This window comes from Elephas maximus, chromosome 15, assembly GCF_024166365.1.
Source record: "Elephas maximus indicus isolate mEleMax1 chromosome 15, mEleMax1 primary haplotype, whole genome shotgun sequence".
NCBI classification, from domain to species: Eukaryota; Metazoa; Chordata; class Mammalia; order Proboscidea; family Elephantidae; genus Elephas; species Elephas maximus.
The window spans coordinates 10,267,910-10,295,900 of record NC_064833.1 but is presented as its reverse complement, the minus strand read 5'-3'; the positions used below and the strand labels follow the sequence as shown (position 1 = coordinate 10,295,900).

The 27,991-nt window shown below is 47.8% G+C and overlaps 1 protein-coding gene across 2 annotated transcripts in view; it reads right to left on the bottom strand.

Moving 5' to 3' along the window:
* ST3GAL1 (ST3 beta-galactoside alpha-2,3-sialyltransferase 1) overlaps nt 1-27,991 on the bottom strand; it is a 104,318-nt gene that overhangs the window by 69,895 nt on the left and 6,432 nt on the right. Inside the window, exon 2 of one of the 2 annotated variants that reach the window (XM_049853565.1) lies at nt 7,433-7,586. The gene's annotated coding sequence lies outside the window, so the exon portion shown is untranslated. The remainder of the gene's footprint in view (nt 1-7,432; nt 7,587-27,991) is intronic. The other variant, XM_049853566.1, reaches the window with a different exon arrangement.

Genomic DNA, 27,991 nt, shown 5'->3' with positions numbered 1-27,991 from the left:
CCTAGGGTTTTCGAGGGCTGATTTTTCAGAAGCAGATCTCCAGACCTTTCTTCCAAAGCACCTCTGGGTGGACTCAAACCTCCAACCTTTCAGTTGGCAGCCGAGTGTGTTAACTGCACCACCCAGGGATTCCTTCTATATCCACAGCCACATCTGTATCCAGGTATCCTGTATATAATGTTAGCTATCAGGGATTGATAAGTTTTTATCAGGGATTGATAAGTGCACAGCAGGGTTTCTGAGCACTTTTACATATGGCAGATTCTTGTTATCTGCCGTAGTTAGAAAGTCGGGGCAGACACTGAACCAGCAGACTACAGAAGCACTGCTCCTAGGGAAAACACAGGGTTAGGTGTTTGCGACTCTGGTCACATTTCTATCAGCTGACCAACACATACCCTTCTTTTATGAGTGCTTCAGAAAGAAAAAAAAAAAAATTTTTTTTTTTTTTTTCAGTTTACAGTAGCTGATTCAGTAGTATCGAACTCACGTCAACAGCACTGTAACTTGTGTATGAACAGTTTATCTGCCACACCCGTTTTCTCCATAAGGCACATCCCAGTCTTCCTGCGCTCAGGAACGCCAGACAGCACCGCTATTCTAGGCTTGGCGGCCATTTTCAACAGCGAAATCACCGACAAAAAGTGCAAAAACCAGAAATGTGGCACTAAATAGACCAGAAAAAGTATACTCGAATATTGAGACCTAGGCTAGGAACATGTGTGTAGGACAACTCAAATTTTTCTCCACTTTGCAAATGACTGCAAAAGCGTGGCAAGTGCTGATTTGGGGGTTACATATAAATTTTAGCAAGTAGGCGAATTTGCAAATATGGACTCCACAAATAATTAGGATCAACTGTATTAACTTATTCAACAAATTTTATTGAGTACCTATTATATGCTGAGAGTCCTTGGGTGGTGTAAATAGTTGATGCACTGACCGCTACCTGAAAGGCTGGTGGCTCGAGTCCACCCACCGGTGCCTTGGAAGAAAGGCCTGGTGATCTACTTACAAAAAGTCAGCCACTGAAAACCCTCTGGAGTACAGTTCTACGCTGACACACATCCTCGTGACAGCTCTATGAGGATGGTGCTATTGTTATATTGTTACACCTGGTGGCGTAGTGGTTAAGAACTACAGCTGCTAACCAAGAGATCGGCAGTTCGAATCCACTAGGCACTCTTTGGAAACCCTATGGGGCAGTTCTGCTTTGTCCTATAGGGTCACTATGAGTCAGCATTGACTCGATGGCAATGGGGTAGCTAGTTATGTCCATTTTGCAGATGAGGAAACTGAGACACAGAGGTTAAATGGCTTGCCAAAGATGACACAGTAAATAGCAGAGCTATGATTTGTCTTCAGAGTCCACACTCTTAAAATTGATTAGCAGGTGGTGGGTGGAGGAAGGCGGAAAGGGGCAGGTAGAGCAGAGATCAGGCTGGGATGTTGGTGGGGCCGGTCATGGTGAGCCTTGCCCATCCTGCTATGGAATTTGGACTCTCTCCCAGGGCCATAAGGGACACAAAAGAGGAAGGACACAATTAGATGTACACCATGACCTCAGCTTATCTGTAAATGTCCCCATGCTTATCAGTCGGGCATGACCAGAATGAAAATTAGTCTTTTGAAAAGGACTAAAGCTGTGGGTTTGGCTTCTATATAAGCATGTAGGAAATTTCCAAACATCTGGTGGCTACCCTCTTGTCTTCTTCAAGGACTTTCGGATGGGCCAGAATGGTTACCACTGGAATGTCCCTTCTTTCTAGAAGAATGTCTTTGCTCCAGCCAGACATCCTCCCCAAACTGACAGGGAAGAAAGTCTTGGGTCTTATCCTCACATGTCCCACCATCAGTGTGGCCCAGCTACAGACAATAATAAGAAGCCGTATTCCGCGCTTACTATGGGTATTAGGTGCTATGCATTCATCATTTCCTTTCACCCGTACCAAAGCCCTTTTGTTGTTGTTAGTTGCCTTCAAGTTGATTCCGAACCCATGTGTGCAGAGTAGAATTGCACCCCATAGGGTTTTCAAGGCTGCAGATCGCCAGGCCTTTCTTCTGAGGCACCCCTGGGTGGTTTCAAACCACCTACGTTTAGGTTAGCTGCCATGCACTTAACCATTTGCACCATTCAGGGACTCCCACAAAAGCCCTAGCAGGTGAATTCTATTATCATCTCCTTCTGCACAGATGGGGAAACTGAGTCTCAGAGAAGTGAAATGCCTGCCCAGCTCCCAGAGCTGGAGTGTTGTGAGTGTGAGGTGCATACTTGGCTTGTCTCACTCCAGGGCCCATTCACTAGAACCCTCTACAGCTTGCAAATCCAGGTGGAGTCCATCTTCCCTGGTGGGCAGAGTTGGCCCCGTTTTACAAAGACAATGGGGCTCAGCAGGTTGCAGGTCACACAGCTGGCAAGAAGCAGCACCAGCTCCACTCCCTCCTTAGGATTCCAGAGCCCTTGCTTCCTCGCCTCCAGCCCGGTGTCAACCAGGATTAGAACACTGAGCATCCAGGGAGGGCGCTTGTGGCTGCTGGCTGCCCTGGTTTCAGCTGTCAGGAGGCTGACCTTTCTAAAAGATGGTAATATTTGAGTTACGACAGCAAAGCCTCCTGCAGACAACTGTGAGACCTCGGTTTACAAAGGGGACAACAGGTGCAGGCAGGGTCTGGGTCCGAAGGCACTGGGGAGCCTGTGGGGGCCGATACACCCAGTGCCATATGGAGGGAGCAAGTACAGGCAGAGAGGTGAGACAGAGGCTGTCCTGGGAGCTGCGTGGGAGGAGACACCACGGCTGTGTTCTCTAGTGCAGCATCCCCAGTCTCAGCACGTCATCACCTTACCTCACCAGTTGCAATCAAGTCACCTCTCCCCATGCGTGTCGGAGCAGAACTGTGTACCATAGGGTTTCCAATGGCTGATTTTTTGGAAACTGATCGCCAGACTTTTCTTCCAAAGCACCTCTGGGTGGACTCAAACTTCCAACGTTTTGATTCGCAGTCAAGTGCATTAACCGTTCATACCAGCTAAGGTCTGCCAGCACATAGTAGGTACTCAGTAAAACTTGTTGAGTGAACGAGTGAATGAATGAGCCTGTTACAACTGTTGAGCAGATGATACAAAAGGCTGAGAGGAAATAGCAGTGCTGCTAACATGTAGTCACATCCTTCCAGGCTGGTATCTATATAAGGATTCCACCTTTGCACCAAAGATAATGACCAAACTATTTCACAGTTCTGGTAAGAACTCTTTGTATAGATCAAACCCATATCATCCCAATCTGTGGATATTATACTTAACTATTCTCCTAGTCTTGCCCATTCAGGGCGTTTCCAATATATTGCTTTAAAAAAATCAGGCAGCAAGGATCAAGGAGTGGCAGTATAGCAAGCGGACTGGACTGTGGTGACAGGCTGTGCTTTCAAACCCAGCTCCTCCACTGTGCTTAGCTGTGTGACTGTGGGTAAATTACTCGACCTCTCTGTGATCAGTTCCCTCATTGGTAAAACAGGGAGAAGGACGGCAGCTAGCTCACGGGGTGCTTTGGGGTTAAATTTGTCAGTGTGTAGGGGGCTGTTGAGAGGAATAGCTGGCTCACAGTAAGCTCTGGGTAAGTGCATGCAAATATTCTGCCAGCAGTGACGAGTTCCAGATTTCTAACCATTTCCTTAGAATGCAGTGCTGGATGTGGGATCACTAGGTCAGCCTTTAGATTTGTTAGGACAGTGCCTTTGAAAATTCCCACAGTGCTAAGATGTGCAAAGGTCTTTAGCTCTGTCTCATTGGCTTAAGAACAGGACTCAGAGGGTGGCACAGTAGTTAAGAGCTTAGCTGTAAACCAAAATGTTGGCAGTTCGAATCCACCAGGCATTCCTTCGAAATCCTATGGGGCAGTTCTACTCTTGTCCTATAAGGTCGATACGAGTCAGAATCGACTTGACAGCAATGGAAAAAAAAAAGAAAATGGAACACCCGGGGGGCGGTGGTGGTTCGGTGGTAGAACTTTTGCCTTCCATGCACGAGACCCAGGTTTATTTCTTGGCCAGCGTACCTCATGAGCAGCCACCACCCATCTGTCAGCGGAGGCTTGCGTGTTGCAACGATGCTGAACAGGTTTCAGTGGAGCTTCCGGACTAAAACAGACTAGGAAGAAATGTCTGGTGATCTATTTCTGAAAATCAGCCAATGAAAACCCTATGGATCCAAATGGTCTGATCCGCAACCGGTCGCGGGGATGACACAGGACTGGGCAACATTTGGTTCTGTTGTATACAGGGTCACTGTGAGTTGGGAGCTGACTCAGCGGCAGCTGACAGCAAGAAAAACAACGTGTACACCAGAATTCTCATTGCCGACTCTCTGCCAAGTGTTTTCCTTGTGCTAACCAGTCCCAGCGGTCTCCAGGTACCCTGGGAAAGAAAGCTGGCTAACCCGCACCTTGGCTCACAAATCCAAGAGGACAGACCCCAAGTTGATGAAGCTTGAGTTCCTGGGCCCCTCAGCAACACTACAAGTGCCCAGGGCTTGTATTTTACTTTAAATTCATAGCATAGTATGTTTTTTTAAAGGAGTTCCCCAGATTACATAGTCTCCTCGCTCCGCTGAGCCCAGAACCACCCTGCTTCTCCCATAGATTATTAGCATCTCGAAGACAAGCTCTGTCCTACTTTCTGGTCCTTTCCAGTGCTCAGCACAGTACCAGCGACCTAGGAGACACTGGTGGATGTTTGCTGAATGGATGAATGAGAAGAAAGCAAGGAAGGAAAAATGGAGCCTGAGCTGAAAGTTTGCTCCTTGCCTTTCACTCAGCCCTCTTGAATTCCTTCCCTACAAATTGCCCTGGACAAATTCATCCTCCCCCGTCCCTGTTGGCAGCTTTTCAGATATGCAAAGACTGCTCCCCCAAGGCTCCTCTCTCCCTGGGAGTAACCCCATTTCCTGCAACTGTTGCTCTCATCTTAAAGGTCATCAGGAAGGGACATTCCACCAGCTCTCCACACTGCCCATGTTAGTATCTGCTAGCTGCCAGGATGGCCAGTAATCTAATCTGAATTCCCTGGCCTCCAGCCTGTCTCTGGGCCAGCTGACAACGCTTCTTTTCTGGGAGGAAATGCGTTCCTGTGCATGATTCTTCAAGCAAGAAGGAATGCAGAGATAAAAGGGGGCCTGTAGCTGGAGCCCCACTTGTCTGGCCTGTGACCAGCAGCTCTGCTCTCCTTCATCCTCACTGTCTATTCTGTCAGATTTGGTTCCATCATTACCTTCTCTGAGAAACCCTCCTTGACCAACACAGTGAATACATGACTTCGTGAGGCTCCTCCATAACAACTGAGGGTCTTGGCTGTGAGCAGCCCTAGTGCTTTCCACTGTACATTGGCTTATTGGCCAAATGGAACCTCCTGTTATGCTCCCAATCCTGGTCTATCCAAGATGGCGCCATGACGGGGGTCTACGGCCAGGTCCAAGGCTCTCCGCACTTGTCTATCGTATAAACTGGCCATGCTTAGCTCTGTTCTGAGATGGGATGAATTCCCAATCACTATTATTTTGTTCAACATGTTCCTTGAAAGATTAAACCCCTAACCCCTTCTCTATTGTCTTTTGTCTCCACTCATCCTCACTGTCTTCCTTTCTGTTTCTTATCTCCTTTGTTCATATCTTCAGCTCCTAGGGAACACCATGGCCATTGCATCTTTCCTTCTACAGGAGGCCCCATACTGAGGCCCCAGAAGGGCTCAAGCTCATCTCTCTACCTCATCTATCTATTCATATACACAAAACTAATAAATCTCAAGACCCAAGTGGCTCAGTTCCTATAGGAGTGGCCCAAAGAAAGGTCAGGCACTGGTGGTCCAGTGGTAGAATCCTTGCCTTCCATGAGGGAAACCTGGGTTCAAGTCCTGGCAAGTGCACATCAAGTGCAGCCACCACCCATCTGTCAGCGGAGGCTTGTGTGTTATTGTGATGCTTACAAACTGAGGCAGACTGGAAAGAAAAGCCTTTTTACTTCCAGAAAAAAAAAAAAAAAAAACCTGTAACGACCCTACAGGACAGAGTAGAACTGCCCCATAGGGTTTCCAAGGATCGGCTGATGGGTTCAAAGTGCCGACCTTTGGGTGTGTAGCCAAGCTCTTAACCACTGCGCCACCAGGGCTCCTCTGAAAAATCAGCCAGTGCAAACTCTATGGCGCACAGTTCACAACAGTCCGATACCTTTGTGCGTGGAGTTGTCACGAATCAGGGGCAGACCTAACAGGAGCTAACAACAACTACAAATATATACACATTTATACACGAATCAACTCCATGGCAACTGATCAATCGATCTATCTATCTATCCTTACTGACAATCATATAAGATTATAGTTACCTACATACACACACACACAACTATCTTCCTTCTTCTACTATAAAAAAAATTTTTTTTTTATAGCTACAATTAAACCCCAGTGTATAGACTGAACTGTATTCCCCCCAAAATATGCTGAAGCCAAAACCTCCAGTCTCTGTGAATATCTGTGGCTGTGTCCCAATAAAATTTTAAGTACAAAAACAGGCCAGGCCAGATTTGGCCCTTGGGCCAGAGTTTGCGGACCCTTACCTGGGGAACCCCAGAGTGTCATTCTAGGCCTTCTTTGAGATGACAGGCACTTGTCATAGAAGGGCTTTTCTCAACCTGTTTTTTGACTTAACAGTTTTCATGAGATCCCAAGAGGCTTCCCTTTAAGAAAAAGATAGTCCCCTTCCACAGGCATTCCCTCTGTAGAAAATCTCTGGCAGAGCAGGGCATGTTATAAAGAGACCAAGAAACAAGGGAACATCTCCCCTCTGCCCCCAACATAATCCATGGAAGAAACCAGTGACAGACTCGTTTTAATTCTCCTGGACGTCAGATTACTGGCTTTCATGGGAGTTGCCGTAACCCACACAGCCCACTGCCCTGAGGTGTCCTTTTGAACCCTGAGCCTTGAAAAAACTGGTTCCTAAAAGCCACTTTGGAGTGAAACAATGATCTAGATAAACTAACAGGACCGTTTTGCTTTGGGCGTTGTGCTGTTTGAAGAATTCAGTCAGACTCCAAAGGTCAGACTGGGAGCTATGTTTAGGATAAATCGGTAATTACTGTAATTGTTCTTCAAGGCAATGTGGTATGAAGATCCTTCCTGACCGCAAGTTTATCAGTTCTGTTCCACTCCTTTTTCCATGGCAATGTTGATAAGATTGGGTCTAAGAATTTTGGAAGTCCTTCTGATCTTTGAAACATTTTTGATACTCTAGTCAAAATGTTACCCTAATTTGCAAATTGTATATTCAACAAACTTCGATTTTTTTTTATTGTTGGATTAATACGATTTTTGTTTTAACACCAGAAAAGATAACATATCCCACGTTTCTTCCCATTTGTGTGCAGAAAGGTTACTTGACATTTACCTCAGTAGCCTGAGAAATCGTCCATCTCAGTCCTCAGATGCAAGTATCTTGGCCAGAAAGCTTGAAGCATCAGCTTGTCACAGCCCTTGGGGATGCTAATTACTTCTTACTGGCATTATCGGTTCAGAAAAGTGGAGTCTGAAGACGGCACCTGCTGGAAGGAAGGAGGAGGAAAGTTTGTGTCCGTTTTGATATTCGGTTTATCTACTGCCTTGTAAAGACCGTTCAAGGTAATTAAAGTGTATTCACCTATATGTCCACTCACCCAATTATTTATACAGTTAGTCCCCAATTTACAAAATGTAAGAGTTATGAGGAACCGCACTTACAACTGTCTGTTTTGCTTTTTGTACATCTTATCGTCAGCAGTATGTCCCACATACAGTGTTGTAGCTGATGTTATCATTCTCAGATGTTCACTCACAGGTGTTCAAAGGTCGATTTATAAAGATACTGATAATAAAAGGCAAAAATAATAAAGAAGTATTCAACTCATGGCAGAACTGATTTACGATGGAGTGTTTGGAACGGAACCCCGTTGTAAGTCGGGGACTTCGCGCAGGTCAAATATGTTTTATACAAGCACCTGTTTGTGTTGCATGGAAACCCTGCTGACACAGTGGTTAAGAGCTATGGCTGCTAACCATAAAGGCAGGCAGTTCAAATCCACCAGCCACTTCTTGGAAACCTCATGCAGCTGTTCTACTCTGTCCTATACGGTCACTATGGCTCAGAAGTGACTTGATGACAACGGGTTTGGTTTTGGTTTTATACACATTCATTGGTTTTTGGCCTATTCACAGATATGTAAAACCTACATCGCATTCAGGAAGCCCTGGTGGCGCAATGGTTAAGCACTCAGCTGCTAACCAAAAGGTCTGTGGTTCAAGTTCACCAGGGGCTCCTGGTGATCTACTCCCATAAAGGTTACAGCCTAGGGAAACCCTATGGGGCGGTACTACTCTGTCCTATAGGGTCACTATGAATCGGAATCGACTTGAGGACACAAAACAACAGCACCACATTCAGTTTTAGAACATTTTCATCCCCTCAGAAAGAAATCTGTATCCTTTAGCTATAGCTTCCCCGCCCCCCTGCATCCCCTCTAGGCCTATGTAAGCACTAATCTACTCTGTTTTGATAGATTTTCCCGTTCTGAACATTTCATTCGGCTGGAATTACACAACATGTGGCCTATTGCTTCTTTCACTCAGCGTAATGTTTTCCAGGTGCATCCACCTGGTAGCTTGTTTCAGTACTTTATTCCCTTTTATGGCTGAATAATATTCCATTGTATGGCCACACCACATTCTGTTCATCCATTCATCAGCTGATGGACATTGAGGTTGTTTCCACTTTTGGCTACTGTGAATAGTGCGGCTACGAACATCCGCATATGAGTTTTTGTGTGGACATATGTTTTTATTTCTCTTGGGTATAGGCCTAGAAGCGGAATGGTGAGGTCATACAGTAACCCTACATTTAATACAAATTTGTGGAGTGTGTACATACACATGAGCCATACACGGAAGACAAATTAGATATTATCTCCATTTTATGAGAGACACAGAAAAGCTCAGGTGACTTCCCAAGATCACAAAAGGGGAAACTGAAGCCCAGAGAGGCGGGCTCCATCAGTGTCACATGGTTGGGGAGCAGTGCGTTTGGAGCGTGGCCTAGGTCTTCTGACTCTGGGCTTGTTCCACCGCCATGCTGACCTGCTCTCATCCTGTGCTGACCCATCCCATCTCCTTCACTCTATTTATTCAATGGATGGCTATGAGGTGCCAACCCAGGCTCTAAACCAAAACAAAACAAAACCCATTGCCGTCCAGTCAATTCTGACTCATAGCGACCCTAGAGGACAGAGTAGAACTGCCCCATACAGCTTCCAAGGAGCACCTGGTGGATTTGAACTGCCAACCTTCTGGTTAGCAGCCGTACTTCTTAACCACTACACCACCAGGGTTTCCATCCAGGCATTAAGCAGGGCTTAAACCAGGAGACTTGGAGGCAGGAATCATTTCTACTAACTCTAGTTGGAGCACAGAAGATTAGGACAAATTCCAGCCAAAGAAGCAATGGTTGTGTTCTGCTTCTTCTCCTGTTCTGGATCCAAGAATCGTTCCCCCTTGGTTCCCATCGCTGCAGCCATCATCTGCAGCTCCCCGTGCCATCTGAAGTGCCTTTCTACTGCATAATGTCATACAATAAACCTCACAGGAGATTGTGTTTTCCAACTGTGTTTCTTCTCGGGGTGGGGCAGGGGATAGGAAATAAAATGCCACATCATTCCCGGAGAAGCAGAGTCATAGCCTCGTAAATCATAGCTTTTTCCCCCCAAGCAAAACGTGACCATCTGAGTCATTAGGAACACGGCTCGGATGACAATACTGCCGTGTTTTTAAAATTACAGGAGTCTTTCCTCAGAGGCCTGGGGTCATGTCATGTTCCTAACCTGTGTGGCCTGCAGCTAGAGGTGCCAGCCAGGGAAGCGGGTCAAGTCAAGCTGTGGCATTTTAGAAAAACAGCCTTTCTCTGAGTTAGTTTACTCATTAGGAAAATGGAGGCTGTACTGCTTCAGCTACTTTGCAGGGTTGTGTTGAACACTGGACAACAGCAACGAACAACAATGTGAAAGCACTTTAGTAGTAACAATAATAAAGTAAAAACAGCAGTAGCAACAGTAAGCAGCAAATGATATTTTCAAGTGCTTACTAGCACTTTGCTAAACTACACGCCTTGTTCTCAAAGGCTCGGTTAATCCTTACACGGTCCTGTGGTATATGTACTTATTGTCACTATTTTGCAGACGAGTAAACGGAGGCTAGAGTCCCTAGCTAGAGGAAATGGTTAAGTGCTTGGGTACTAAACAAAAGATTGCCAGTTTGAATCCACCAGAAGAGCCTCGGAAGAAAGGCCTGGAGATCTACTTCCAAAAGATCACAGCCATTGAAAACCCTATAGGACATAGTTTTACGCTGAAACATGGGGGTCCCCATGAGTTGGGGTCCACTCAACGGCAACTGGTTAAACGGAGGCTGAGAAGATTAAGGAACTTGCTCAGAGTCATATTACTAGTAAAGATTGGAGCCTGAATTATAGCCTAGGTCTTCACTCAACTCTATGGTCAAATCCAGGACTAACACCATTTATTTCACACCAGCCTTGCTGAGTCAATGTCTGCGCTGTGCCGAACCCTGCGCTCTGGGTTGGCAGGGGCAACAGTACGCTCCTGGCTTCTGCCGTTGAGAAGCCACTGTGTTGGGAGGGGCAACACAGGTCTCACCAAACACGGGGCCACTCTGTACACCACTCTGTACCCAGAGGAAACTCTTAGCTGTACAAGTGGGTGTATGCGGGTTTCTTAATCTGAACTCCAATCTAGAACCCGATGATCAGGACAGTGAGATCAAGACTGAGACTATCTGGCCAGACAGTTTGTAATGGGGACAGGTGACCCAGAAGTAGGAAGGAGCGAGGGCAGTTACAGAGGGTGAGAGAATAGAAAAGCCTGGTGTGAGTGGTGGGAGGTTGGACAGGCATCGTGCAGAGAGTGGGGTTAGGGACAGAGATTCTGGGTGTGGGAACCACCCGACATGGCCATGCTCTGGGTGCAGGAAGCTGAATGGGGAAGCTCCCCCGCCTCTTTTAGGGTCTTGTTGCACCTGCCTCCCTCAAGGCCCAGAGGTGGGGAAGCCAATCCGGCTGTGCTGAAATCAGAACAGAACGGAGCTTTAGGCAGGAAGCAGGTGTGTTGGTTTGGCTGGGAAAGCTTTCGCTGAGTTCTTATAGTTTTCCTCTCTGGAATGGGCTCAACTTGTTGGATTCCTAATAATGAAGTGGATTTTTGCATTCGAAGGTTAAATGCTGAGGTCTGGCTGATTTACTCGGGGAGATACTATTGTTATGAATCGCTACCATGAGCCTAAAGAATGTAATCAATGTCACTGAACTGTACATGAAGACATTGTTGAGATGGAATGTTTCGTTATGTGTTTTTTCATCACAATAAAACAGGAATAGCTACCATGGATGGAGTGTGGAGCATGCAGCCAGCACTGTGCTAAATATTTCATGTGCATGAATCCATTCAGTCTTCATGGCAATCCTCTGAGGCTGGTAGTCTTAGCCCCATTTCACAGATGTGGAAACTGAGGGTCTGAAAGAGTTAAGTAATTTGTTCAAGGCCACACAGTAAGAAATTGGCAAAGGTGAGATTCAAAGCCAAGGTTGTCTTGACTACCAAAGCCCAGCATTTACGCTCATAAGTTTTACCCTAAGCAGCATCCTGAATTCAAACACAGAGACTTGACCAGGGTTGACACGACCTTGAAGGGCACCCGGTCCAACCACACAAGCTCCCCAGTCACAGCCCCCGCCTTACACAAGAAGCCCTCCCCGCTCCATTCTCTGTGCTATCATCACCCCTCAGCACCGCAGGGGCCGGGAGCAGTGTGGCCGGGACACTGCACGCACATGACAGAACTGAGATGACCAAGTTCTACCCCTCTCCACCTTCAGCTCCCGTGGGCGATCCTGACACCCAGCACCTGCACGCCTAGGACCCAGCTCCTGTCACACCAGCCTTTTCTCACCTGTAGAGTGGAAACGATGATGATGACGAAAGAGAAGAAGAAATCGTGCCCCACTAAGCCTACCAGTCATAAGTGACAAACAAATAATGACTTGGTAAATGGCTGTGGCATTGGCTAACTGTGTCTTTGGCAAGTTTTCTAACCACTTGGTACTTGTCTCCTCATTTGGTGATGAGGATGGTAAAAGTACCTGACCTCACAAGGTTGTAAGAAGGAACTAGAAAACGCATGTAAGGAGCATATCAATAAATGTTAGCCAGGAGTATCCTTTCTGTTAGCATTGTTCCAGGGTGGTGCAAATGGTTAACCACTGGGCACAATGGTTAAAGCACTTGACTGCTAACTGAAAGGTTGGTGGTTCAAAGCCATCTGTGGCTCTGCGGGAGAAAGGCGTGGCAGTCTACTTCTGTAGAGATTTACAGCCTTGGAAACCCTATGGCATCACTATGAATCAGAATTGACAACAGTGGGTTTGAGGTTTTTTGACTAGCTGAAAGTTTGGAGGTTTGAATCCACCCAGAGATGCCTTGGAGGACAGGCCTGGTGATCTGCTTCTGAGAGATCACAGCCCTGAAAACCCTATGGAGCAGTTCTACTCTACATGCATGGAGCCACCATGAGTCAGAATAGACTCAACAGCGACTAACATCAACAAGCATTATTCCAGGGCACTTGGTGAAGTGCGGAGCCCTCGGAGCACATCGGCTGTGATAAGGACCAGGGGGCGAGGAGTCCACAGGCTCCTTGTTCCTCCTTCAGGGCCCTCTCTCAGGGCCAACCTGGGGCTGACCCACAGCCTGGACACCAATTTTTCAAGAACTAACCTGTAATGCCAGTTGGGAGATGACCTGCACAGGGGAGTCCCACTGTGAGAGCCAAGAAGGAGCCAGTGAGCAAGGAGGTGGAGATACCAGGGACAAGAGACACAGGGGATACAGGCTAGGCAGACGTCCGGGGCCTCACTGCTTCTCCAGAGTCCACTCTTAGACAAGTCGCACAGAGCAGTGGGCCTCATCCCCGATACTCTTAATCAGGCCCATACTGTTAAGAAGCTCGCCAGGATCTCCTGACTCTCATTAGCATTGGAGGACCACTCTCTTCAAGGGATAAGACTGTTCATTGTTGAGACCCTACTATATGCCAGGAACCATTCCAAATTTTAATTTCACAACTACTATGAGTGAGTTAAATTCTTCTATCCATTTTTCAGAGTCTAACTTGCCAATAACCAGGCTACTGGGGGAGACACCTAGGTGCACATGCATTTCTGCCTCCTCCATAGCCATCCCCACCCACCCCCTTGCAGTGTATGACCCGACTAAGCCTGCTGGCAATAGCTTCAAGCTTCTGCACTTGCCAGAGAGAGTTGGAAGTGGAGGCAGGCAGAGGGGCTGAAAGCTGGAGTTCGGGGGAGACAAAGAAGACAAGGCCTTTGTAAAGTGACAAAGGAGGCTGAATTAGTCTCCTCGTTGTTGTTAGTTCCTGTTGAGTTGATTCCAACTCACGGCATCCCCACGTGTGCAGAGCAGAACTGCTCCATAGGGTTCTGGTCTTTGAAGATGTTATCATTTAACATGAGGTCAAATAGGAGTAGGGGGTCCTAATCCAATCTGAGTGGTGTCCTTATAAAAGAGACGAGACAGACAGAGACAGACAGACAGAAGGAAAGCAACCCTGTGACCTCAGAGCTATGCTGCAGCTGCAGGCCAAGCAACGCCTGGGGCTATGAGAAGGCAGTGACCTTTTAAAGGCAGATTGTCAGGCCTGTCTCCCAAGGTGCTTCCGGCTAGGCTGGAACTCCTAATCTTTTGGCTAGTACTCAAGTGCTTAACCATTTTTTCCACCCAGGGACTCCTGTATAAGTTACCTAGGGCTGCTGTAACAAAGCACCTCAAACTGGGTGGCTTAATAGAACAGATATTTTACTGTGTCACAGTTCCGGAGGGTAGGAGTCTGAGTTCAGGGTGTTGGCAGCACCATGCTCTCTCCAAAGGCTCTCAGAGAAGATCCTTTCTTATCTCTCCCAGCTTCTCATAGCCCCAGGCGTTGCTTGACCTGCAGCTGCAGCCCAGCTCTGAGGTCACAGAGTTGTTTTCCTTCTGTCTGTCCCTGTCTCTGTCTGTCTCTTCTCTTTTATAAGGACACCACTCAGATTGGATTAGGATCCCCTACTCCTGTTTGACCTCATGTTAACTGATAACATCTTCAAAGACCAGAACCAGGAACGCCCAGGGCTACCAACAAGGAAGAAATCTGCACAGTCCAGGCCTCGATTTGGGTTTTAGCCTCCAGAGCTGTGAGAACATAAATTTCTGTTGTTAAAAGCCAAGAAAAAGAGAGAGAGAGAGAGAGACTATTTCCGAACAAGGCATTCACAGGCTACCATTACAGGGGGACGCCAATCAATCCATAATCCACAATGGATGCCAAGGAGGAAGTTGGGCCCGCGCCTGCTCAACACGAGGAGGGGCATTCTCCCTGCAATCCAGTAGACTCTCCTCCTCCCTACGCCTGTGACTCCTGATCAGATGAGAGTGAAGAAACCTGGAGGGCGCACCCGCTGTCCACTCAGACACTGGTCTAAGCCCTTTAACTGTGCTTCTCTTCTTGGAGCCCTGGTGGCACGTGGTTAAGAGCTCAGCTGCTAACGGAAATGTTGGCAGTTCAGTCCACCAGCCACTCCTTGGAAACCTTATGGGGAATTCTACTCTGTCCTATAGGGTCGCTGTAAGTTGGAATCGACTTAATGACAACTTTTTTTTTTTTTTTTTTGGAAGGAGCTCTGGTGGCGCAGTGGTTAAGGTCTCTGCTACTAACTGAAAGGTCAGTAGTTTGAACCCACCAGCTGCTCCACAGGAGAAAAAAATTGAGGTCTGCTTCCCTGAAGATTGACCGAAAAACAAGCCAAACCGAATGTCATCAGGTCAAGTATGACTCATAGTAACCTTATAGGACAGAGAACTTCCCCATAGGGTTTCCAAGGAGAGGCTGGTGGACTCAAACTGCTGACCCTTTGGTCAGCAGCCAAGTTCTTAACTGCTACGCCACCAGAGTCCCTCCCCAAAGATTACAGCCTAGGAAACCCTATAGGGTAGTTCTGAGAGTTGAAATTGACTCCACACAAAGGGTTTAGTTTCTCCTCTTGGATCAAAGGACTGGACATGCAATGGAGAGGAGGGAATTTTCCATCAGGCAACTGAGCTGCTTGTAAGGAATCAGGACACATCCTGCAAGGGACTGCCTGAACGTTTCCGGAGGCTACCTCGGTTTTGTGACTCTGCCACAGCTTCCTCTTTCCCCTTTTCTGCCTGGCTGGTCTTCAGATGTTAGCTTCCCCAACTCAGGTCTAAAGGCCCGTCATGAGAGGGACACCCTGGTCTGTAACTCTGTTGCTGTGATCCCCGTGGTCATCCAGGGCTCCTTGGTTCTCTCAGCTACCAGGCTGGAAGTTCCCACGCTGCTTTCAAGTTCTAGCTCCTCAGGGCCCTAGTGCACCAGTTCTCAGACCCAGAAGGGTGTGGCCCCCGGGCCTTCTCGCCTGGCAGCCTTCTCTGCCCTGCTTTAGGCTCAGCTCACAATGCCTCCCGCCTGGACTGTGGGAGTCATGGTCCCCTCCCTGCCATCCAGTGTAATTCTGGCCGTCCTAAAATGTGGGTCTGGTGAAAGCCCTTTCTGCATGCAGAAACAGAAACCTTGATTGCCCCTCCTTACTGTAAGTACACAGGTCATTTAGGACCCACCAAGTTGAGGCCTCAGCTTTTTCCTCTTACAACCTTTCCGTCCAATCACATCACTGGGAAGGTGTCCCGGCTCCATCTGGGTTCCTGCCGAGGGGCCCCACTGTTTCCTGGTTCCTCTCCACCCTCACTCCAACCATCGGAAGGCCCCACCTGCCTTCAGAGTCCTTGCGTGAACACTGCCTCTTCTTGTGGTCTTCTCAGATCCTTGATTGTTTTACTTATCTCACCTGGGGAGATGGGTGGTGTTATCATACCAGAAGCACAAGTGGGGAAACAGAGGCTCAGACATGGCTGTCACCGGCCCCGATCACACAGCTAATAAATGGTGGCCTGGTGAGCCCAGAGCCTTGCTCTCCCCTCTGCCCCTTGCTGCCCCTTCCGCCCCCATGGCCTCAGGGACAGGAGGCATCCTTGACCTTCCTGTTGGGTGAGGGATTTGCCTTCCAAGGAGGGAGGTGCAGGCAGGCTGAGCCCCCCTCCTCTGTGCCTGATGGACTCGTTTCGTGTTTTCCCAGAACTGTGCTCCCTTCTCAGATCTGGGAGGGATTGTGCAATGTTGGTCTGTTTGCTTTCCTACCAGTGTTAGTTACAGAGACACAACTATGTACTTTTAAACAACTATGAACTTTTCGATGAGGGGGAGAGGAAGGAAGAAAAGGAGGGAAGGAAGAAGAGAGGAAGGGAAACTTGACCATTAAAACCTTGGGCCAAGGGACAGGGAGGGCTGACATAATCTGTCCCTGGTGAGGGCGACCCAGGGGGCCACCATTAACTGCCCTATTTATACCCTTTGAAATGGTAGAGGGAAACTGTTCTTTTGGTCTCTTATCTGATCCTTGAGAAGAAAGTGAAGGGGTGTGGGTGGAGGGAGGTTGGCTGAGGTCCTGTGAACATGGTGAGTGAAACCAGATACACGGCCGGAAACTTCCTGGGTACACATGCATTAGAGGAAGACGCCATGATGTGGGGAGAACGTGGGTCCCAGCCCCCAGCTCACCGCTCCTCACCTAGCCACCGGGGGTCAAGTGGCCCTCTTCAGTGAGCCTCAGTTTTCTCAGATGGCAAATCTGGAGCACATCAATGACCTAGAAGCCCTGCTTGGAGGTTAGGTGAGTGCAGGATGTCCGGTACACGGCATTGCCTGGCAGAAGCTCAGAAAGCAGAGGGCAGAGCAGAGGGCAGACAGATGCCAGAAGTCACAAACGCCCACCCCGCAGCTGGGCTATAACAGGAGAGGCACAGCCCACAGTCCAGGCCCTCTTCCTGCCCCCTCTGTGTGCGCAAGGGCAGAGAGGTGGGCCCTCCAGGACACCCTGAGCTGCCCAAGTCAGGAGGAGCCCCAGAGTGAAAGCAGCCTTGGGCAGTGTGAAAGTGGGGCTGGCTTCTAGCCCTGGCTCTGCCGGCTCATGGGCTGAGGGTGTGGCACCAGTCTGAGCCACCTTCTTAGCTGTAAAATAAAGGCTGTGGTGTAGATGGTTCGAGCTCATCTACTAACCTAAAGGTTAAAGGTTGGTATCTCACTCACTCCATGGCTCAGCGGAAGACTGTCCTGGTGATCTGCTTCCGTAAAGATCACAGCAGAGAAAACCCTGTGGAGCACTGCTCTACTCTGTAACACATGAGGTTGCCATGAGGCAGAATCCACTCAACAGCAATAAATTTAGTTTTTTGGTTTTGGGGATCCTAAGATCCCTTCCACATCTAAAATCTTAGGTGTGTCTCACCTGCCTCTGACATCTGGTGGCCACACTAGCTTCCTAAGCCCAGACAATTTACCTGGCTTTTACACCTCTGTTTTTACATTCGGAAAGCTCTAGACTGCCCTGCCCTACCACCTCCTCCAGGAAGTCTTCCCGAGTTAGAAGCTCTGTATGAGGAGTTGCTTCCTAACCCACAGAGCTGGCCAGAGGTCAAAGGGCCACTGTGTGGGGCAGTGCTCATCATCGCTGGGAGTGTTCAAGCCAGGGCATAATAAACACCTGGTGCAGTCACAGCCAAGGGAACTGCTACTTCAGGGGAGACTGAGTAAGACAGTTTCCAAATGTCAGTGACAACCAGGATGATGATGGTGACACCTCGCCCATCTATTTAGCAACCACTTACCAGTGTGTTCTCTGCACCCAGCACTGCTCTAAGCACTTTCCAAGTATTAACCCACTAAGTGCTCATTTGGTACCTGCCAGGAGGTGGGTACTGTTATGTTGTTACTGGGTGCCATCGAGTCAGTTCTGACTCATAGTGACCCCATGTGACAGAGTAGAACTGCCCCATGGAGTTTTCTTGGCTGTAATCTTTATGGAAGTAGATTGCCAGGTCTTTCTTCTGCAAGGCCGCTGAGTATGTTCAAACTGCCAACCTTTTGTTTAGCCATTTGCACCATCAGGACTCCTTAAAAAAAAAAAAAAAAAAATCCATTACCGTAGAGTCAATTTTGACTCACAGAAACCCTACAGGACAGAACAGAGGGCTCCTTAGGTCCTATTATATTCTACATTTTATAGATGAAGACACCGAGGCACAGAGAGGTCCAGTGACTTGCTCAGGGTCACACAGCTAGGAAGTGGCAGAGCCCTGATGGTTATTTAAATGAATCAACGAGTGGCTCATTGGATGAATAACTGGGAGAAGGCTGAACATGGGCACTGCTGAGGCTCTCTGCAAATGCTAAGATTTTACAGTTCTTTCCTGTTTCGCGCTACTTAAACGGGCGTCCTCTGCAACTTGCTGTCATTCACCTGCTCATCCAACCACCCCACTCTCGTAACCGTCATGCTTGTGACACCTTGGCTTATGTTCAGAGAAAAATAGAAACCTCCTTCACCCCATTCAAGGAGCAGGGTCCTTGATGGTGCAGTGGTATGCCGATATTCAAAATTGTCTCCCGGCTGCTAAGTGTTTTCTCTCTGCTTGCTTCCTTGGCATTGTATAGACATCAGTTTAACTTATAAAATCCTGTAGTTCATGGATGAGGCATCGATGGTTCGGTGGGAGAGGGTTTGCCTTCCAGGTAAGAGACCTGGGTTTGATTCCCGGCCAAGGTACGCATGTGCAGCCACCACCCGTCTGCCAGGGGAGGCTTGCGTGTTACGATGATGCTGAACAGGTTTCAGTGGAGTTTCCAGACTAAAGATGTGCTAGGAAGGAAGGCCTGGTGATCTACTTCCAAAAACCAGCCAAAGAAAATCTTACGGATCGCAACAGTCTCATCCCAAACCAGGCTTGCGAATGGCGCAGGACCAGGCAGCGTTTCACTCCGCTGTGCAACGCGTCGGCATGAGTCAGAGGCTGACTGGCCCCGGCTAACAACAACAATATAGTTCATAGATCATGTCTGCTTAGCTCACTTTGTTCCATGTCATAAGCCAGAGACAGAAAAATAGCACCAGGCCTTATGCCGAAACCAACTCTTCAAACCGTTAGGAAAGGCATACTTTTCATTTAAAGTTTCTATCAGGTGGTTGAAGGGAGCTCAGGCTTGCTGTCTGCCAAATCTCTGCCTTTCGTTTTAATTTCCTTTTTGCTCAAAAGACTGAATTTTAAAATTTAAGATTACGCTTTAGAAAGCTCCAGAAGAGCACCCCACAAAGACATTGTTGTTTGTGGCAGCTAATATGTTTCCCAAGCAACAGTCTTTATTCATCAATCTCTCCACCAGGTGGTAGGATTAACAGGGCTTTCAAGTAACAAGAACAGCAGACCTTTCTCTCCACTGCGAAGCTGTTATTAAAGGGAATTTTCCAACCCTGCAACAGTGACTTTTACTATTTGTTTTACTTTACGCAGGTGGTCCCAAGACACACCTATCTAGGGATTTGGGTAAATTTACATGCCCGATTACAAACTTTGTACTAACCCATCTGCTCCCAGTCCCGTCTCCAGCCCCCTGGTGGGTTTGCCATCCTTCCTCAATCCCCAGGCACCGTGGGGCTCTCTGAATTCAATTTATGTCCACAATCCAAAGGAGGAGTGATTACAATCAGCAATACAGAGTCAACATGCAGATCTAAAACTGAAGCCAGACTGTTGTTAGCTGCCATTGAATCAGCTCTGACTCATGGAAAGCCCGGGTTCAACAGAGCAAAACGTTGCCTGGTCCTGCGCCATCCTCACAATCGGCAGGTTTGAGCCCATTGTTGCAGCCACTGTGTCAACCCATCTCATTGAGGGTTTCCCTCATTTTCATTGACCCTCTACTTTACCAAGTATGTTGCCCTTTTTTAGCGATCAGTCTTTCCTGATGACATCGCCAAAGTAAGTGAGACAAAGTCTCACCATGCTCATTTCTAAGGAGCATTCTGGTTGTACTTCCACCAAGACATATTTGCTCGTTCTTCCGGCAGTCCGTGATATATTCAACACTCTTCGCCAACGCCACAGTTCAAAGGTGTCATTTCTCCTCCAACCTTCCTTTTTCACTGTCTGGCTTTCACACGCATACAAGGCAGCTGAAAGACCATGGCTTGAGTCAGGCGCACCTTAATTCTCAAAGGGACATCTTTGCTTGTTAACACTTTAAAGAGGTTTTTGCAATAGATTTGCCCAATGCAATCTGTCATTTCATTTCTTGACTGCTGCACCCGTGGGCACTGATCACTGAGTCAGGTAGAATGAAATCATTTACCATTTCACCCTCTTCGCCATTTATCATAATGTTGTTTATTGGTCTAGTTGTGAGGAGGCTACTAGAGCCACAGAACTAGCCCAAAGTGGTAAATCAGGGTGAAGGCTTTGAGCCTCAGCCTTTAGGAGGACAAGGGTGCTGGTATAAGACTTCAGAAGCAGCAACTGGAGAAAAAGTCAAGAATCACAGAATTTGGGGTCATCATCACTAGAAGACATGGGCCGGTGGGCCACGCTTCCATTCCGTACACTCCTCATGGGCTGGCCTTGGGGGTAGATACCCAATGTGACGTTTCATAGCTGAACCTCTTAAGGAAGCTACCCCATCCCCCCACAGTCTCTACTGACCTAGAGATATATAGGCAGGGATGGATTATCCAATCGGCAAGGTAAGTGCAGTGCCTACCTTGCTTACCAGATCATCTGTCATGAACAATTTCACATTTTTTCACCACATCGAAGATTCGGCTTTTAGGTATGGCTGGCGTCTGTCTCTCTCCCGACCCCACAGCACCTTCCTGCACAGTCAAAGCCTCTTTTCAAATTTACAATCCCTGACAAGGATGGAGTATCCAATAAGCCAGGTATGCACAGGCTGACTTGTGCTTACTTACAGTGATGTGAAATTGTTCACTACAGATTAGTAAGTAAGCACAAGTCAGCCCATGCATACCTCGCTTATTGGGTACTCCACCCCTGCATAGAGGATGACTCTGGGAACTACATATCATGGTATCTGAGATTTTGGGTTTTGGACACAAATGAAGCAATTACGAATCCCAGCTCTGCCACTTTCTAGCTATATAACCTTGGGCAAGTGACTTAACCTTTCTAAGCCTCAGTTTCCACATCTGTAAAACGGGATTAGGAAAAACAGCAAAAACACCAACTCTGCAGGGCTATTGTAAAGACGAGGATTAAAAGGGATGAGAAATTTGAATGCACACCTGGCCTAGCTCAGAGGAGGTGCTGATGGTAGGACCTGGGCAGACACCAGCACAGAGACACTGATCGTGCACACTCCACAGTTCATCTCTGGAGGTTTTCTGGAAAATCCATGAATTATTTTCCTTGAAACCCTCCTGAGGGATAGACTGTTCAGAGTGACAGCTTTGCTCACTGCCAGTTAATCAGTTAACCCCCAGAAAACACAGCAGCAAGATTCACAGTTCCCACATCCAGTTTAACTGGCAGAACATAGTTTATAAAGAAAATGTTCTGCATTTTACTTTGGTGAGTAGCGTCTGGGGCTAATGGACCACAAGTACCACAGCCTCCGCCAGACTGAGTCTGGCACAACTAGATGGTGCCCAGCTACCACCACTGACTGCTCTGACAGGGATCACAATACGGGGTCCCAGACAGAGCTGGAGAAAAATGCAGAACAAAATTCTAACTCACAAAAAAAGGCCAAACTTACTGGCCTGACAGAGACTGGAGAAACCCTGAGAGTATGGGCCCTGGACACCCTTTTAGCTCAGTAATGAAATCACTCCTGAGGTTCACTCTTCAGCCAAAGATTAGATAGTCCTGTAAAACAAAATGAGACTAAAGGGGCATGCCAGCCCAGGGGCAAGGACGGAACAGGAGAGCTGTAAATAGGGAACCCAAGGTTGATAAGGGAGAGTGTTGACGTGTCGTGAGGTTGTTAACCAATTTCATAAAACAATGTGTACTGTTGTGAGGTTGTTAACCAATGTCATAAAGCAATATGTGTATTAACTGTTTAATGATAAGCCAGCTTGTTCTGTAAACCTTCATCTAAAGTACAATAAAAAAAAAAAAAAATTAAAAACAAAAAAAAAGATTCACGGTTCCCAGACTATTTGTAGCTTTTTTCTCCCTCCTCCTCTGTCCCATAAATCCTATTGATGTCGTTGTTCCCTGAGTTTGACTCTGTCTGCTAGGTGACTCCCCCTTCCAAGTGAGAAAGCAATTTACACACAAAATAACTAAAAAAAAAAAAACAACAGCAGGCACATTAACTAAATGTCTCTGAGCTATCTGTCAACAGGTCGTTTGTGGAGATTCCACTGTGATCTTGCATACCTGGGTCTCATTATCAGAACCTGGGTGCCTTGGTCCTCGGCTACCTTACCTTGACCCCTCCACTGAGTCTCTGCTGTGGTGGCTAAGCTCTTTGGCAACTTAATGCTAACAACTATTGTGATCAGTAGTTGTGGTGGTTATTATCATTACGATAAAGGTTTGGCTCCATAAGCTGGAAGAAATACAGCCAGAATGCTCCTTAGAAGCAAGGATGGCAAGACTACATCTCACATACTCTGGACAAGTTATCGGGGGGACCAGTCCCTGGAGAAAAACATCGTGCTGGGTAAAGTAGAGGGTCAGTGAAAAACAGGAAGATCCTCAGCGAGATGGATTGTCACAGCAGCTGCAACGATGGGCTCAATCATAACAATGATTGTGAGGATGGTGCAGGACCCGGCAGTGTTTCGTTCTGTTGTATACGTGGGGTCACTCTTAGTCGGAGCCAACTCGACAGCACCTGACAACAACGACAACCATAAGTGAACTCCGGGATCTAAGTAGGATCTGAGGCTGACATTTATGTTTCTTTGCCACTGTTCTCAGGGCCAGCCAAGTGGACAGTAAGAGAGAATGGGGGAAGGTGGAGAGAGAAGTGTATTGGGATGAATGGAGGTGTTCAACCAGGGTTCCAAAAACAAAAAACCAAACCAGTTGCCATCAAGTCAATTCCAACCCACAGCAACCCCATGTGTCAGAGTACAACTGTGCTGCATAGGGTTTTCATGGTTGTGACCTTTCCAAAGCAGATGGCCAGGCCTTTATTCCAAGGCACCTCTGGGTGAGTTCAAACCACCAACCTTTCCATAACTAGCCCAGTACTTAACTTTTTATATCAGCCAGGGCTCCATCAACTGGGGTTAGAGGTCTGGATTACTGCTCCTCAGCCACATGGCCTGGTGTTGACCAGGTCCCTTTCCTAAGCCTCAGTTTCTTCATCTGTACAGTTCAGGGTGGGAAGGGTGGAGGGGGCCCTGAAAGGGTGAGTAAAGGAAGATATGCAACAAGGCTACAGGCTATTCCTTTCCCAGTAGTTACCCCCAGCTGCGCTAACTTGTGACCTTCACTAAGGCCTTGTGACCTTCACTAAGGCACTTTGCCCCATGGGTCTGCATCTTCATCTACAAAGGGGAAGAACTCTGATCCCCTCCAGGAAGCAGAATCCTTCGAGTGAGGGCCAAGTAGGGTCACGACTGTGGATGTGAATGGCCCTGAGTGCTGAGGTCCTTGATTTAGCGCTCAGGCCCCGGGAGAGCCCTGCAGTTATTACGGCGGCAATACACACGACAGGGAGGCAGGAGAGTGGAGGCCTTTACCACTTGGCCAAACAACTTCAGAGGATTTATTTTGGGCTCCAGTCTAGTCTTCCAAGGAAAGAGCATTTTTTTGTCTCTCTTTTCTTTCCACTGAGCCTTTTATTTCTGAAAAGGTAAATGCCCAATTAGATGGATTTTGTCTTTCACGTGGAGTTGTTTTAAGCTTTTTGAGCAAGAAACGAGAGTTTGGAGCCGTTCCAAGCTCTCAGTTAGAGAAGTAGCGGGGTTTGCTTTGGTTTTTTCGGTTGGGTTTTTCACAAGTGCTCCTGCTGAGTAAAAATGCGAGAGGGGACTTTTGCGCCGCCCCAATCTACTAGTTCAATGTGGACTCAAATGGGTTTTTTTTCTTTTTTAATGTAGTAAAATCTACTACAAGGCTATCTATTCGGGCTTAAGTTTTTGTTTTTTTTTTTTAAGTGTTTGGTAAAATTTAAAGAAAGGACTTTCTTTGCACACCCAAATGTGGACTTTCCAAAAATCATTTGTAACTCTCTTTCTAATTCTGCCAAATAATTTAGAACTAATGCTCTTTTCTTCTCAACTTCTCTGAATTATTTTAAGTGATTTTTAACTCGTATTTTATGTTCCCTCAAGGGCTCCAGAATCATACCTCGTTAAATAGATTCCATTTATTGTAGAGAAGGAATCAGTCAATGTATTTGCAGAAGTATACACACACACACACACACACACGTACACATATATGTGCAGCCCTGGTGGTGCAGTGCTTAAGAGTTCGGCTGCTAACCAAAAGGTCAGCAGTTCGAATCCTCCAGCCGCTCCTTGGAAACCCTATGGGGCAGTTCTACCCTGTCCTATAGGATCGCTAGGAGTGGGAATCAGCTGGACGGCAACGGGTTTGGGTTTTAGAATAATATCTTACACCTGGTGCTTTTATTTTACTAGGGGCGATGGAGCACAATGGGTTAAATCCTGGGCTCTGTCAGGGTTTCTGGCTTCCACTCCTGGTTCTTCCATCACCTGTGTGACCTTAGGCAAGGGTGACAGCATGGCTGTGCCACAGGTTCCTCACCTTCCAATTGGAAATCCTGAGATATCTCCCTCGTGGCTGTTACAGAATCAAAGGAGAGGGCCGGTGTATGCATGATTGCCTCCATCCACCCTCCAGATCCGCTTGAAGTCCGTCTCCTCCCTGCCTTGTTCTCAGGAGGTGGTACCAATGAGCCCAGGGCTCAGTCCTTGCTGGCACTGGGGTTATGGAGGGCAGCGGGAAGAGAACAAGGTGGTAGCATTTATCCTCCTGGCTCCTTCCCTGCCAGTTGGCCCCACTCAGCTCCTATTGCTACACTCTCCAGGTTTCTCTACCCGATCCCTCCTTTGCCTCTCCTCTGCTTCCCACCCCTCCTTTACCTCCCCTCCCCTCTTCCCTCTTCCAGGGTGGTAACTGGGCCCAGGTCCTGCAGCATCCTTGCTGGTTTCCCACCTCTGTAACTACTCCCTTAATTAAACTGTCCACTCAACTTGAGCGTGATATGTTTTTGCTGAGATCCAGAAGGATACAACATCTAAGATGCTTGACACGGTCCTTGGCACACGCCAAACCCTATAAGAAGGAGATATTACTAAAACTGTTACAATAAGGCATGTTCTGATGATGCCTCACCTTGTGGGTCCTACAACTGTCCTGTGACAGAGGCTGAGTGGGGATTAACAGCGCCACCTCCAGGACAGGAAGGCACTAAGGTTAAACCACTCACCCAGGGCCCCTCCCAGGAACAAGTGTGATGGGACCAGGACCAGGACCCAGGAGTTCTGAGTCCTAGGCCAGTGGTTTCCCTGCCTGGGTTCCTTTGCCTCTCCAGGGTACTTCCTGACGCCAGAGCCCTCTCTCTAGAAGGTCATTGTGTGGATTGAATAATGTCCCCCAAAAATGTGTGTGCCAGTTTGAGCTTTCCACTGGAGCTGATGCCCTGAATTTAGACTTCTAGCCTACTAGACTCTAAGAATATAACTTTCTGTTTGTTGAAGCTATCCACTTGTGGTACTTCTGTTATAACAGCACTAGATGACCAAGACAGTTGTCCAAGGTGTTAACCACAATGTACTGAATCCTTAGGCACCTTCGACTTTGACACGGATCTCACCCCTGCTGACCACCCAAGCTACACTCAATGGGCTCTACCGAGCAGACAAAGGCTCATGGCACTAAGCACCCTCCACCAGCTCCCTCCCTAGATGTCCCTGCTCCTTCCAAGGCCACAGCTCTGGCAAATTGGTCATTCTCAGTGTCACAGCCCAGGGAAAAAGAAACTCTGAAGGCTTTATAGAATCCATAGGAACAAGGCAACCACGCTACTCCAACACTGTCACTCCACTTTGCTCCTTCCAGGGGTGTAACTCACGAACCATGTTAACATTGAAACCAGCTTTGTATTTTAAGTGTTTTCTGTAAGCTTTCCAGAACTTTCCACCTTCAGCCAACTCTTTCATTTCCCATATGCCCTGTTCTGATGCTGTGTCCCATGCAAGCACCTCCTCTTACGACCTGCTCGCATAGACTCTTAGCTGGAATACTGAGAGGCTGCAGGAGCTAGGCCCCATGCCAGGTGCTCCCAGGGGGCTCTCCTCTAGTCCTCACACTGGCCCTGAGTCACAGGGGATAATTGCCTCACAGCATCTCAAACCTGGCTCGTGGAGGCAAAGGGGCTTGCTGGAACTCACACAGCAACACGATGGCAGCGACCTCCGGCAAACTTGACCCACTTTCTCCAGCACACCACCTGCCATGCTTTTTGACCTCCTCCTGAATCAGCTATTGAAATCTGAGATCAATTACTGTTGTGGATAGTTGCCGTCAAGTTGTGTAAAAATGGCGTGGTGGCAGAGTCTGGTCTGCTCTAACTTCACAAAGCAGAGGAGAACCAAGATCAACAGCCCCAGGCTGACTGCTATGAGATGGAGGTCAGACATATCTCCTCTTGCCAGTCCTTTATACCAATTCTGACACCAAACATCTCTCCACGGCACTCTCTACTTCTCTGCTAGGTTTGAGAATTTGTTGCAATGGCCACAGAATTCACAGACAATACTTACAGTTATACTTATAATATTAGGGAAGTAATTTTTTTTTTAACAGGTTACGGCTCAGGTTCGGGGATGCTCAGGACACAGCTCTCCATCAGGACAGCTTCTTCTCAGCTGTGCCCACGGGCAGGCCTCTCTCTGGCCCTTGGCCTCCGCCCTGGTTGGGCAAGTGTTACAAAACTCTTAGCTCTACCAGTAAGTGTCCCAAGGCACCCCACTCTGCCCGTAAGCCTCATCCCGAAATTGCTCAGCTTTCTTGCTCTGTGGGTCGGCAAACCTAGCCCCACCAAGTGCCCGGAAACCCCCATTCTGCTAGCAAACCTCCTGCCCAAAAGCACTCAGCTTTTTCGCTCTGTGGACCCAGGAGCCCAACGCTGCCTCTGCTGCCACCACTTCTCTGCCGCCACTTCCCATCATCTCCAGTGTTACTGCTCTCTCTCTGTCTCCTGGTTCCAGGAACTTCTCATCGCAGGAATCCCGAGTCCAAAGGACGCACTCCACTCCTGCCTCCTCTTTCTTGGTGGTGGTGAGGTACTCTCGTTCCCACTTCTGGGATGACTCAGTTTAAGCCTAGTCGGATGGCAAAACTGACCAATCTCTTCATTAGGTTTCCATATACCTTATTTGGAGCCCTTGTGGCATGGTGATTAAGAGCTCTGGCAAGCTATGGCTGCTAACCAAAAGGCTGGCAGTTTGAATCTACCAGCCGCTCCTTGGAAACCCTATGAGGCAGTTCTACTCTGTCCTATAGGGTTGCTGTGGGTCAGAAGTGACTCAACAGCACTGGTTTTTTGTTGTTGTTGTTATCTATACCCTGTTTGCACGGTCCCGCGCTGAAATGGGTGCCATGAACTTTATTTGCATTCTTAGCAAGCTATCCAATCCCCTTTGTGGGCCACAATTACTTCATTTGTATAGTCCTACCCAATCACTCGAAGCCTTGGTGGCTCAGTGGTTGGGAGCTCAGCTGCTAAAGACAAGGTTGGCAGTTTGAATCCACCAGCTGCTCCTTGGAAACCCTGCGGGGCAGTTCTACTCTGTCCTGTAGCGCTCACTGCTACGAGTTGGAAGAGATTCAATAGTAATGGGTTTGGTTTGATTTGGTTTTGGTACTCAATCACTTGGGTGAGCGTTAAAAGACCATGGTGAGAAGGGCCGTCTAAAAGCAACCCATTGCACTGCAAGTTGGTT